This window comes from Capra hircus, chromosome 13 (genome assembly GCF_001704415.2).
Source record: "Capra hircus breed San Clemente chromosome 13, ASM170441v1, whole genome shotgun sequence".
NCBI classification, from domain to species: domain Eukaryota; kingdom Metazoa; phylum Chordata; class Mammalia; order Artiodactyla; family Bovidae; genus Capra; species Capra hircus.
In genome coordinates, this window is record NC_030820.1 from 78,809,294 (window position 1) to 78,822,441 (window position 13,148).

Sequence of the window (13,148 nt, forward strand, 5' to 3'; positions counted from 1 at the left end):
GGGAGACACAGGTTTATGCCCAAAGGGAAGAGATCCCTGCAGAAGGGACCAAGTAAAGAGTTGCCACTGTCTCGCCAACACCCAACACACGGTAGTGCCTAGCAAACATTTCATGTCTGAATGTACCAAAGTGTCAGCAGCGCCAAAGGCTGCTGACAGGGGCGGGGAAAAACCAGGAGCTGACATCAGCCGCTGCTCAAAAGGAAGCAAGAGAGGACAGATGGATAGAGGTCAAGGAATCTGAAGTCAAGTCATCAAGACAGGGTACGTCAGTGTGCGAAGCCCCGGACAGAGCTCTTCTGAGAAAATCCTCACTTTTAAAAATCAAAGACAGGTCACAGGTCATCGAAGAGACATGTGTCCGCCTCTCAGAAGGCAGTCTGAGCTAAGCACAGGTCCTCATCAAAAACCACATCCTCACTAGCTGCAGTGTGAGCTGTGTCAGAAGGTCAAGTAACAGATTAATCCAAGAAAGGAACGATGTTGATGTCTGGTGCATCGCTCTCCTCCTCAGCCTCTCACTGGCTGAACTGAGCTCTTCCATCACGTGGCTGCAGATTCCCAAGACCATGCAGCTTCTCCGCCAAGTTAATGGAGGTAGGCGGGCATTGCTGGTGGCTTGGCCTTCAAGACTCAGCTGAAGTCCCCTGTTTTGGACCAAGTTTATCGCCTCTGGGTACCCTCACCATCACCTGCCCTACAGGATACCCTCAAGGGCCATGACTTCATTTTATGCCCCAGGACTCAGTCATTTGTTGACATGATCAGAGTTTTATTACATCACTGCAGTATGTAACAGTTATAATCTAAGTGGTGGCTGAAGCAGAAAAGTGCTTCTTCAAGGAAAACAGAGGTCCGTGGGATGGAAACAACCCAAGTGACCATCAGTGGATAAAGGGAAAAGCAAAATGCAGTCTATACATACAGTACGGATGTGAGACTTGGACCATAAAGAAAGCTGAGAGCCGAAGAGCTGATGCTTTTGAACTGTGGTATTGGAGAAGACTCGTGAGAGTCCCTGGGATGACCAGGAGATCCAACCAGTCCATCCTGAACGAAATCAGTCCTGAATATTCATTGGAAAGACTGATGCTGAAGCTGAAGCTCCAATACTTTGGCCACCTGATGCAAAGAATTGACTCACTGCAAAAGACCCTGATGCTAGGAAAGACTGAAGGGAGGAGAAGGGGGCGATGGAGGATAAGATGGTTGGATGGCATCACCGCATCAGTGGACATGAGTTTGCGCAAGCTCCAGGAGTTGGTGATGAACAGGGAGGCCTGGCGTGTTGCAGTCCGTGGGGTGGCAATGAGTCAGACACACTGAGTGACTGAACTGAGCTGATACATACACTGCAATATTATTTAGCCTTAAAAGGGGAGCAAATTTTGATATGTGTGATAAGCATAGACCTTAAAAACATTATGAAATACACCAGACACAGAAGGACAAAGATGGTTTGATCCCACTCATATGAGGCACACTGAATAGGCCAATTCATAGAGACAGAAAAGGGACTGCAAGTTGCCAGGGGCTGGGGGAGGAGAGAGTTATTATTTAACAGGCACAGATCTCCTGTTTCAGAAACGGGAAATGTCCTGAAAACAGTGCTGTTATACAGCGTTGTGACTGCATTTTAATACTACTAAATGATAGGCCTACAGATGGTTAGAACGATCAGTATTATGTTGCGTGTAGTTTGTGTGTTAGTCACTCAGTCATGTCTGGCTCTTTGGGACCCCGTGGACTGTAGCTTGCTAGGCTCCTCTGCCCATGGAAATGTCTAGGCAAGAATAATGGAGCAGGTTGCCATTCCCTTCTCCAGGCGATCTTTCTGACCCAGGGATGAAACCAGGTTTCTCCCACACTGCAGGCAGATTCCTTATGGTCTGAGCCACCCAGGAAGCCCAGGGTGCAGTTTACCACAGCTCTTTTTTTTTTTTTTTTTTTAAAGCCAACTGGCCTACAGAATGGCTTAGTGGCTTTTTAACTAGCTGCTGCCGTTTCAAGATGAAATTTCATCTAAAAACGAAGATTTTGCTCTTGAAAAAATAATTCCAACAGGTGGCATGGTGCCTGAGTTTTCTTTCCTTTCAAATATGGGTCTTTTCACCATTATTTCCATTTTTTTTAAGGCCCCAAAGGCAGTTTTAGACATTTGGCCTGGCTGCCTGAATGGAGGGTGGGGACACGCTCCCAGAGAGCGAGGCCACACCGCCGACTTGTTCTCTGCTTTTTCCCGGGACGACGTGTCTGGCACTTAATAGATGCTCAGCAAACACAGGTGGACTAAATGCACAAACTGACCTCAGGATTCCCCGGCGCTCAGCCCATCACCAGAGCTCAGGAAATGGCCGGCTACTGGCTGCTTTGCAAAAAGACCCCACGAAGCAAAATCACCGCCTGTCTGTGAAGAGTCCTTTGAGGGAACTGACTGAAGGGAGGAGCCTGTTATTACAGGTACAGACAAGGAATCCAACTCAACGAGAGCCACTCAGCCCGAGTTCTAGATAATTTTAGGTAATCCACCTCCGGGTTGCTACCCTAGGTCCGGGACTCAGAAAACCTGCCCAGAACAGAAGAGGCTCGAGAAGACCCAGGCTGCTTCTACTGCTCTGGGCTGAGATGAAATAAAGGACTTCGGTCTCTCGAGCAGATGTTCGGGCAAACTTCCCCTGTCCTAAATTAACAGGGGCTGGCAGCCAGCACAAAATAGGCTCTTCCAAATCTTTACTCAGAAGCTAAAAGAGCCAGCTCCTTCGGGCAAAGAGGTTGGGTCTACAGAAGCCTCAGCAAGACTCTGTAAGAGAAACAATGGGGTGGGAAGAACACGGCTCAAGAAATATCCCAGCCTTTGCTCTAACTTGGCGGCTCCACCACCAGGAGAACACGGGGGCGCGTGGCCAGTGGGTGGATGGTCCTGTGGAGCTCTTGCAGGCAGCTCTTGAACCTCCTGATGGAGGAGCGCACCCGGAAGCAGCAAGCAGGGCGGCATCGGGTCTGAGCTGGAGTCTCCGCAGTCAGCCTCGTGTCAGCGGTGGGCTCACATCACCACCCCCCGCAGAAAGGAGCACGCGCTCAGAAGAAGGGAAGCAAGCCCGTCCTCACTGGGGCCCATGAGCGTGCCACTGGGCTTCAGGCGAACCGGGAGGAAATCAAAGTGTCAGTTTGGGTTAGGAGCCCGCGTGTGACGCTTCCCAGGCCTGGCTCTGCTGTTTAAAATTAGCTCCCTTCTCCAGGAAGATGGCTGAAGTCATTTGGGTCTGCTCTTTACGATTGCTTAACTAGCAGAAAAACTCACGCTCCCTGGATGCATGGGCTTAATGAGCCGGGCAGATGCGGGGTGGGGGGGTCAGGAATGGCCCCTTAGGATTTCATCCACCCAGAATGGTACCTCTGGGCTTCTCAGGTGGCTCAGTGGTAAAGATCTGCCCGCCAACGCAGGAGACGCAAGTTCGATCCCTGGGTCGGGAAGATCCCCTGGAGAAGGAAATGGCAACACACTCCAGTATTCTTGCTGAGAAATCCCATGGAGAGAGGAACCTGGGAGGGCTACAGTCCACGGGCTCGCAGAGCCAGCCACGACGGAGTGGACTAACGACAGAAATGGTGCCACTGCCCTCGATGGGTCTCCTGAGAGCTGGGGAGGAAGAGCCTGATTCCCACACCTCCCCTCTTTCCTTCCACCTCCCCACTTCCTCGGCAGGCTTACCCCGCCCCCTGTGTCCCCATCTGCACAACTGGAGCGCCTGCCCAGTCACCCCACCGCCCCCCGCCTCCACCCCGAGCTCATTCTCCCTGCAGATTGCCAAAGCAATCTTAAAAATGTAAATTCGATCATGACATCTCCCTGCTTAAAAGCCTCCAACAGCTACTCGCTTCTGGAAGGAAACGCAAACTTCTCGCCACGTCCACATGGCCCAGCCTGACCTGACCGCCCCCGCCAGCACCCACCCCCCGCCCCACCCCGTCCGCGACCTCTCCAGGCTTGACTGGCGTCGTACTCGCCTTCACCCTGCACCAGCCGCCTGGGTCTGCTTTCAGTTCCCCAAACACCCCAGGCTCAGCCCCACGCTGGGGCCCTGGCTCGGGGCAGGTCCTCTTGCCTGGACACTCTTCCAACCACCCATGTGGCTCCCTCTTTCCTGCCTTTAGGGCTCCGTGCAGAGGCACCTCCTAAGGGAAGCCCTCCCTGCCTACACAGTCCACGGTTGCCAGATGTAAGAAACAAAAATACGGACCGTCGAGTTAGACGCGAATCTCAGAAAACAAGGAACACTTTTTAAACTACCGTGTGTCCCAAGCTCTGTGCCGCTGTGGGGGACACACACTAGGAAATCTGGATTCAAGTTAGCATCCTGTACTTTCCTCTTAATCTCCAGACCCTTTGGTCTTGCTCCTAGGACTGGTTCCCCTGTCCTCACAGCACTCATCCCATCTCAGAGTGACCTGCTTGTAGGCAAGTCTGAAACTAGCCATGCCCTGAGGGCAGGGACCTCCTTGGTCATACGCCCCCAGGGGCTGGCACAGAACCTGCGCACACTAGGTTTTTAATAATATCTAGGGAGCAGCCACGGAAATCCTGGGGGCTGAGTGTGTGGAGGAGCGAGGCCAGAAGAGCATCAGCACGCTGTCTGCATAGAGGTCAGATTTCAGCTCAGCTTTCATCCCAGCCCAGGGGCACCTCTTCTCAGCGAGGGGCTGTCATCCCTACGTGTCCTCCACCAGCCGCCACAGTCACTCAGAGAACCAGGAAGCGGGGGTGTGGGGCCCAGCCTTCCTCTGACGTGTGCTGTCAACTCAAGAAACTCTGCCCAGCTCCCGTGGTGAGCGGGCTTCCCAGCTGTAAGATGGGGGTAGGGGGTGGGGCATTCCTCAGTTTCCCTCCATCGCGTGGGGCATGACAGCAGGGTCTGATGGCTGGGAGCCAAGAGGAGGGGAAAGGCTCACCTGTGCCAGGAAGGACCCTTCTCCCAGACAAGAAACCAACCTGGGCCTTACTCACTCAGGTAAGTAAACCGAGCTCCCAGGGGACACGTGGACAGTCAGCTGACATCTTCTGGGCATCTACCATGGCCCAGCACTTTTAGATCTCCTTTTACGGCCCTAATACCACCAAACCCCCTTTTACAGATGGGGAAACCAAGCCCCAAAGCACAAAAGACGAGGTCTGTCCAGGCTTCAAGCTAAATCTGCCGGATGATCCAAAATTCAGCCTGCTTACCCTTAAACACGTACCACTCTGTTTAAAAAGTATGCAACCAAAACTGTAGGGAAAAAAAAAAATAACGCAAGAAGGTGTCAGACAGTTTGTTAATAAAAGGTATGATTTTCTCGATGGGGGTGGAAATTCCAGCATGCTGATTGCAAATTACAGAAAGTCTGTTGGCACCAAGAACAATTTCTGATGGTGAAAACACCAGGGCCCATGTTAATCAGAAAACTCATGTCCTCTTTTTAAGATACTGAAATAGCAAGATCCTTCAAAGTCTGTTCTTGCACACAAGAGGACTGGAGTTTGGACAAACAGCCCTCTGAAAAGACCATTTTCTCTCTCTCCGGGGGTGGGGGTGGGCTCCTGAGCTGCAATCTGACTTCTGTCACTGGGGGAACGCTCAAGCCCCAGCCAGCTGTGTTTAAGTGGTGGGCTCCAGCCCAAGGGACCTGTGACACCGTGGACATGAGTCACCAAGGGCAAAGGTCTACAGAGCCTTAGTCATGGTCGAGCCCAGCTTAAAGGCTGACCTTTCCCAGAGGCAAGTCCAAGGCAGAGAGAATCCCAGACCAAGTCAATTGTTTCAGAAGATACCAGATGGGGTGAAGCCAAACCCATGGGGAAAAACAGGTGGGAAGAGGAGGTGTCTTCTCTAAGTGAGTTCCAATGTTTCCAGGGGACGAATCCATGGAAAAGTACTTAATTTAGCAAAAAATTTTTATTTTAAGCATATGCATTTATATTTATTAAACAAAGCTCAAAATACAACCTTTGGGAACCTCCAAGTCATAAAATGACTCACATTAGGATGTGATGACTCAGTGGGAAAGAGGGAATTCCAATTCCACCACCCACGCCTTCTTTCTAAAAAATCAATTTGCCCTCTCAACAGGTGATAGGAGCCTCTGCCATCAGACTGGTCCAAGAAACCATCCAGCAAAACAAAACACAAGTTCTCTTCAAACAATTTAAGTTTCAAAGCTGAGTAATCCGACACAGGCACATTTCCAACCAACGCCCCCGCGGGACACAGAGGGCCAGGGAGCTACTTGGCTGGGGCCAGGGGGAGGGGGGGCCTGAATTAAGAAAGATTTACCAGCTGAAAAATTCCAAAACCCTGTGTCATGTGGAGGAACCTTCCAAAACATTGGATCCCACCCAGGCCCGGCGAGTCGCTCGGAGCCATGGCAACCCCGTTTCCGCCGCCACATCACTTTTATTTTTGTGTCCTTAGATTTTTTCCTGTTTTGCAATGTTTTGCTGGGACCCCCGACTCCGCCTGAGGCCTGGGTGGCCGGGGGCCAGGGTTACCAGCTGAAGTCAGGAACAGCCTGGACTTCCCAGGGTGAACTTTGCCTGCAGAGGTTACACATTTCTTAAATTTCAGAGAATATAGAAAGGCTTTTCAGCAATTACTGAAAGTGGTCGATAGGAAAGCTCTGGATCATTCTGTGGGGTTCCTCTTTGTCCTCTTGTGAGAGATCTCTCTAGGGTTGATGATAAGTGTTCCCCAGGATTCTGGCTCTGTCACCAGCTGGGAGCTGACCTGGGGGCCCATGGCTTGACCTCTGTGAGCCTCAGTGACCTCATCTTTAAGATGGGAGTAATCGTGTCTGCCTCTCCAGGCTGGTGTGACGATTAAATACATCCACTCAGCAATATGCCTAAATACCTGCTTAGCAACTAAACCACCACCACAAGCACCTACTAAGTGCCAAGGTTGTTCCAGATGCTGCAGACACAGCAGCAAACACCACGTTCCAGCCCTCAAGAAACTCTATATGTGAGACTAGATAATAAATGAGCAAAAAAATAAAAAAAGACAAGATCTCTTTAGTAGATAGGACTTCCCTGGTGGTCGGGGGGCTAAGACCCTGCACTCCCAATGAAGAGTTCAATCCCTGGTCGGGGAACTAGATCCCACATGCTGTAAATAAGGATCTCAGATGCCACATCAAAGGTTAAAGATCTCATACGACCTGGTGCAGCCAAAATATTAATTAATAAATGGTTTTAAAAAAAAGGTGATTCTCATAGAGCTAAGAACTTCAGAAAAGGCAGGGCAAGGAGGTCGAGCACCTTCGGAGCAGATGGTCAAGGAGAGGCACCTTAAGGACGTCACCTCTGAGTTGAGCTTTGTAGAAATGGGAGGATGCAACCCATCAGGAAACAGCAAAAGCAAAGCTCCTCTGATGGAAAGGAGAGCGGGGTGTCTGAGGACAGAGTGAAGACAAGATAGCTAAGGCCCCAGGAGCAAGGGTGAAAGTCCAAAGGGCCGAAATCGGAGAGATGGGCCAGGGCCAGCTCGCGCGGGCCCCTAGAAGTCCTGCAAATCATTAAAAATAGTAATAAAAACAATATAATAATCATTATTATTACTGCTGCTATAAATAAGATGCCACTTTCCAAAACACCGAGCTTTTCTAACTTAAGAAACACCACGCTCCCCTTCTCCTACTGTTTTTCCACCATCCTCCAATTTGTCATCCTGCTGGAGTGGAAACTGCCAATTCCATTTCAGTCGACAGCTATAAAAAGCACGCTGGAGCTGGTGGTGCCGATGACCCAACGTGGGGGCTAAGATTAGCCCAGGAGGCTGTCACCTTTCCTTAATGTGAGAACCAGCTGGGGTTCCCCTTCCTTGGAAAACTTCAACTGTTCCACTCCGCCCCACCCCGCAGCGGCCCGGCCGGCCAAACTGTCCATGGAGATGGGAACGGGGAGCCGTTTTGGAAAAAAGAAGTTGAGCAACAGGGATTCCCCCTGCAGAAGGCGGTCCCGGGCTGGGCGGCAAGTGCTTGGGGTCAAAAGAGCAGGACCAGCTCCCTGTGAATACAAGGGCATCCCCCCTCCACCTGTCAGAGCCTCTGGGGGCCAGACATCCCGCCAGGGAAGCCCTCCACTCCTCAGGGCCCGGGGCCACCTCGCACACCCCAGCCTGTCTGCTGGCATCGGTCCAGGGACCGCATCCACCCCGGAGTCTTTTCAATCAGACATGGGACAGTCGTAAAGGACCCTCCTGCCCTCAGTGACCCACTGCAGACTTCAAGAGGCTGTCTCACCACAAAACGGTTCAAGTCAGCGGCGCTAAAGGACCTTCAAGCAGACTCACCTGGTTCTGACCTTTTTCAGAGTAGAATAGCTAACGATCAGGCTTCCTAGGGACCAACCCAGCACCGCCATTCACCAGCTGTGTGATCTTTACTCAGTTATCTAACCTCTCTGTGCTCAGTTTCTCAGCAAAAAGGTGGAGTAGGGGGGAAGAATAGTAGCTATCTCCTAGAGCTGTCACGAGGAATTAGATTGTTAATGTTAACACCTACCAAGGGCTCAGAATAAGGCCTGCACCTAGTTTATTATTACGCGTCCTTGTTTTTCAGTGTCTCCTGGTTCCATGAGATAAAATCATACTCAGCCTTGTCCTTCCACAGTCTAAATATAATAACAGCCACTAATATTTAACAAGCATCTATGCAAGATGCTAATATTAGAGCCTAAAATGCCAAGCTCCATGCAAAGGGCGTAATCTGAATCCTGTCATTTAACTTTCCCATCTCTCAAGTAAAGTAAATCATCTGTATTTTACAAAAGAGGAAACGCTGAGAGAGGTGAAATGACTTACCCAGGATGGCAAAGCCACCAAATGCAGGTCACAGATTCGAACTCAGGCCGTCTGACCTCACAGCTACGCTGGTAACCACTGCAGCTGACAAGCCTCCCAAAGTGTGCCCACGAGGCCTATGCCTGGGGCAGTATGTGTCCAATAAGTGACCTATGGCCTGAACAAGGAAAATGCTGGAGAGACCGTAAAAATGACAAGGAACACTCCTGAAGCCCACTGCTTGCTGATGCGTTTAACTCTGGAAGGGAAAACTATTAACTCATTGACTGAAAACGGAAGTCCAGGGAAGCTGAATAACAAGATGATGCTGGATATTATCTGCAGGCGAGTTCCCCAACTTCTCCAGGCTTAGCCACCTGCCTGTCTGTTAGATGAGACAAGGCACACCCACAGAGAGGAAGCTTCATCATTCCTCTTATTAACATGCAGCTTTTCAAAGTTGAAAGAGACTCTGGGTTTTTCTCCCTTCAAGCGGTAAACAAGTTTCTTCTGAAACCAAGAGAAGGAAAGCTGCAGAGTAAATGTCTGCCTGCCTTCCATCCTTCCATCCAGCAAATTCCTATCTGAGGCCCTTGAGTAGCCTCACAAGCACATGCGCCCCCAGGACAGTTGAAAGCTGTCTGGCTCCTAGCTCCACAAGAAACTTGGTAGCACCTAGTCTGCAAGCCATCCCTCCATACTTCCAGCAGCCCCCCAAGGAGACTGCTCACCTGGACATGGAGAACAAGACGTCTATGTATTCTCAGTATTTTCCGCTCTGCCAATAAGGTGCCTTGAAGCCACACACTTCTTGTGGAAGTCAGCACAAGACCAGCGGGACGATTTCCTGGTCCTAGAGACCCATCCCAGCTGAGAGGGCTATTGCTAACTTGGCTGCTTACATTTCATGCACTTTCCTGCTTGAGAACCCACCACGGTCCTCATACCTTACTCACGTACAGACGAAGTCAAGGCTGTGTCTCTACCTGGCATCAGGAGATCTCTCTGAGCTCTGCTCATCAAAACACTTCCTGGTGATAACCAGCCTCTACTCCAGCCACACAGGTCTGCTCTCTGTCCGTGAGAGCCCAGTAACTTCTTGCCATTGAGAATACTGTACACTGTTTCACTGCCTGAAAAATAAAGCCTTCTCCAAAATGTGTCAAGATGTGCAATGCCTTTAAACCCAAGACACCACATGTCAGCCTCAACCTTAGGAAATAACAGTAATGAGCTAATTACTCATGAGCTAATACATACTGAGCACTTACTATAAACAGTTGGCTCTCTGTATCCGCAGGATCCACATCCATGGATTCAACCAACCACAGACAAAAATATTCAAAACAAAAAAAAGTTTAAGAAAGTTCCAAAAAGCAAAACTTGAACATGCCACTCACTGGCAACGATTATCATAGCATTTTCCTAGTATTCAGTCTTCTCAATAATCTAGAGAGATTTAAAGTACATGAGAGGATGTACATAGGTTCTACCTATGTACACAAAGGACTTGTACACTCTCCAAGTCTGGTATCTTTCAGGATCCTGGCACCAATCCATTGCAGACTCTGAGAGACAAGTGAACCGAGCATTTACGAACTCTTCATCTCATGACCATCCTCTAAGGTATGACTGTCACCATCCTCGTTATACCGAGAAGGAAACCGCTGCCCAGAGAGGCTAAGTAGCTTGCCCAAGGTCCCCCAGCTAGGAAGGAGGAGGACTGGGCTTTGAACACAAGCCATCCGGCTGGAGCATGTGAGCCCTCACCTAGCTGATCAAAGGCACAAACGGGAGGCACGTCACGGAGTCACTTAGAACAGCACAAAGTTGGAAGCAGCCTCACGCCCAGTAAAGGAGGACGGTTAAATAAAGGATTAGCCACCACAGGACAGACCAGCACACCCACCTACACGTCCACGCTCCTCCTCACGACACCATCACAGCCCCTCACACCCGCAGGGCCTAACTGCGTGCCCTATTTCACATCAGTTTTCTATTGCAACGGCGTCGGCAAGCCTCTTTCAAATCATCTGCCTTCTGCCGTGCTTCCAAGATGTGAGGAAGCCGTTCTCACACCCTGGACATAAGGCCAGCCCATCCCAAGAGCAGGTTCTGTGTGAACGTGGGAAGCAGCCCCCCTTTCAGTGACGCTCAGACCCACGACGACCCCGCGTGAACGGTGGTGCCCAGAGGAGGCGCCCTCATGCAAAACCCCCACAGTGGACAGCCTGCCTGTGGGCCATCCTCAGGGCAGCCAACAGACAGACATCAGCTTGCCTTTGATCTGACCTGAAATCATGTCCATAGGAAAGAAAGAAAAAAAAAAAAAAAAAAGCTCAGCCTAGCACTCATAACTAAGCAAATTATATAACCTGATATTTTTCCTACTTCAGACCATGGTCTTTTTAACACGTCCTCACCCACTCCAGTGTTCTTGCCTGGAGAACCCCAGGGATGGCGGAGCCTGGCGGGCTGCTGTCTATGGGGTTGCACAGAGCTGGACAGGACTGAAGCGACTCAGCAGCAGCAGCAGCGGTGGTGAACACGTCACAGACAGCCCGTATTAAGGAAGGAGGCGATGCCGCTAAGCCTCCCATAGCAAAGGCGTGCAAAAGTCAAGTATGATTTCAGCACAATCTTTTAAATTAGAAAACAGGGCATTTCCGGGACGGGTTGAAACCACTACTGGCCCAGTATTGGTGGAAGTTTCCAATTTGTAAGTTTCTGGAAGGTAATTTGAATTCTACAAAGCAATACGTATTTAAAGCTCTCAAAATGACTACCCAAAATCCCACATGGGAATAAACCCAACATAAACAAAAAAGATACACGTGGAGTTTCATGTGTAAGAAGACTAATTAATTAGTCCTACAAGTATAACCAGACAAACCGCAGTATTAGTTACAATAAAAATATAAGCTGCCAATGTTTATTGACTTACAATATACCTGGTGTTGTCATAATTACCTGACACGTATTAACTCGTTTAACCCACGTGACAACCCTATGGGGTAATAACTCTTGTTATAACCATTCTATTCATAAAGAAACAGAGGCACAGAAAAATCAGGGAATTGGTCTAAGATCACAGAGCAATCAAGTAGCAAAGGCAGGATGTGAACCCAGGATATCCAGGGCCTGGACTTATGATATCAAGCAAGTACGATTAATCATTGTGCTCTTACTATTCCCTGTTTGATAACAGTCTAAAATCTGAAAGAAAAAAGGTGTCTCCTTATGTGTAAAAAATAATTTAAAAAGAAGAGTTGGGGGTGGGAAAAGCCTTCTCATCCAACCAAACAAGCCAGGATGAGTTAAAATACACCACAGGACATTCATGCAACAGTGGGCCATGTCGGTATCAAGGTCCCTGGAGACAAGGAAATTTCTCCGAGTAAGGAAAATGCTACACAGTGGGATCTAACCCCCCAAATTAAGAAGAAAAAGACGGTCACTTTCGTACGGCGCTCGGAAGGCGCTCTGACCTGTGGTCTTCTCGGTGAACACGACTTTGGACTCGGCCGTGAAGTTCTGTCCCGTGAGAATCATCTGCTGGCCGCCGTACACCAGGCAGCTGTCGATGTCTTGCCTTTCCACCATGGGCAGCTCGTGGGCGGACCGCTGGGCTGCGGGCGAGAGAAAAAGACGTCGCTATGATGACGGAAGACACCCACTCGGAACCATCCCGAGATTTCATGGGGCACAATGCACTCTGCCCACCTCTGTCACTTGTCACTGCAAACGCGGAACCCTCAGCCCTGGCAACCAGTGACTGCAAATGTTATGTTCTTGTCAACATGCCTGAAGTCTTTGGGGCTAATTTTCTCCTAACAACAAGTTTCATTTTCACGACTCGAGACCGACGCCTGTTCTCCTTTTAGGAAGGAGACGAGAATAAGAATTTGATTTTTTTCTTTTAATAAAAGGATACGCATATCAACCTTTTTGTAAGAGGTTTCCTTTGCTAGAGTGCATGCTCTTCTCCTGCACGTGATGGGCTCAGAGAGGCTCAGAGAGGCTCCCACAAAGGGCTCACGCACGCACACTTGAGGACCTAATTCCTGAGAGTGTAGACGCCTTGGCCTCTGAACTCATTCGCCAGTCTGAACATAATTCGCTCCCATCACATCTCTGACGACATTTTCTAGCACTCCCTCTCGCTCACTCCCCTTCAGTCACACTTCTAGAATGTTCTCACCATCTCTGAAATACACAGCACACTGCCATCTTTGAATGCTTGCACTTTCAAGCCCTCCTCTCTGGAAGGCTCCTCCCCGCTTGCCTGCGCGGCTGCCTTCCTCACTTCTTCCAGGTCTCTACACAGATGTC

General features: G+C 49.8%; 1 long non-coding RNA gene across 4 annotated transcripts in view; it reads right to left on the bottom strand.

Moving 5' to 3' along the window:
- Positions 1-13,148, bottom strand: part of NFATC2 — a 156,291-nt gene that overhangs the window by 46,947 nt on the left and 96,196 nt on the right. For all 4 annotated transcript variants that reach the window (XR_001919089.1, XR_001919090.1, XR_001919087.1 and 1 more), the window contains exon 6: positions 12,305-12,445. This is a non-coding gene — a long non-coding RNA (nuclear factor of activated T-cells 2). The remainder of the gene's footprint in view (positions 1-12,304; positions 12,446-13,148) is intronic.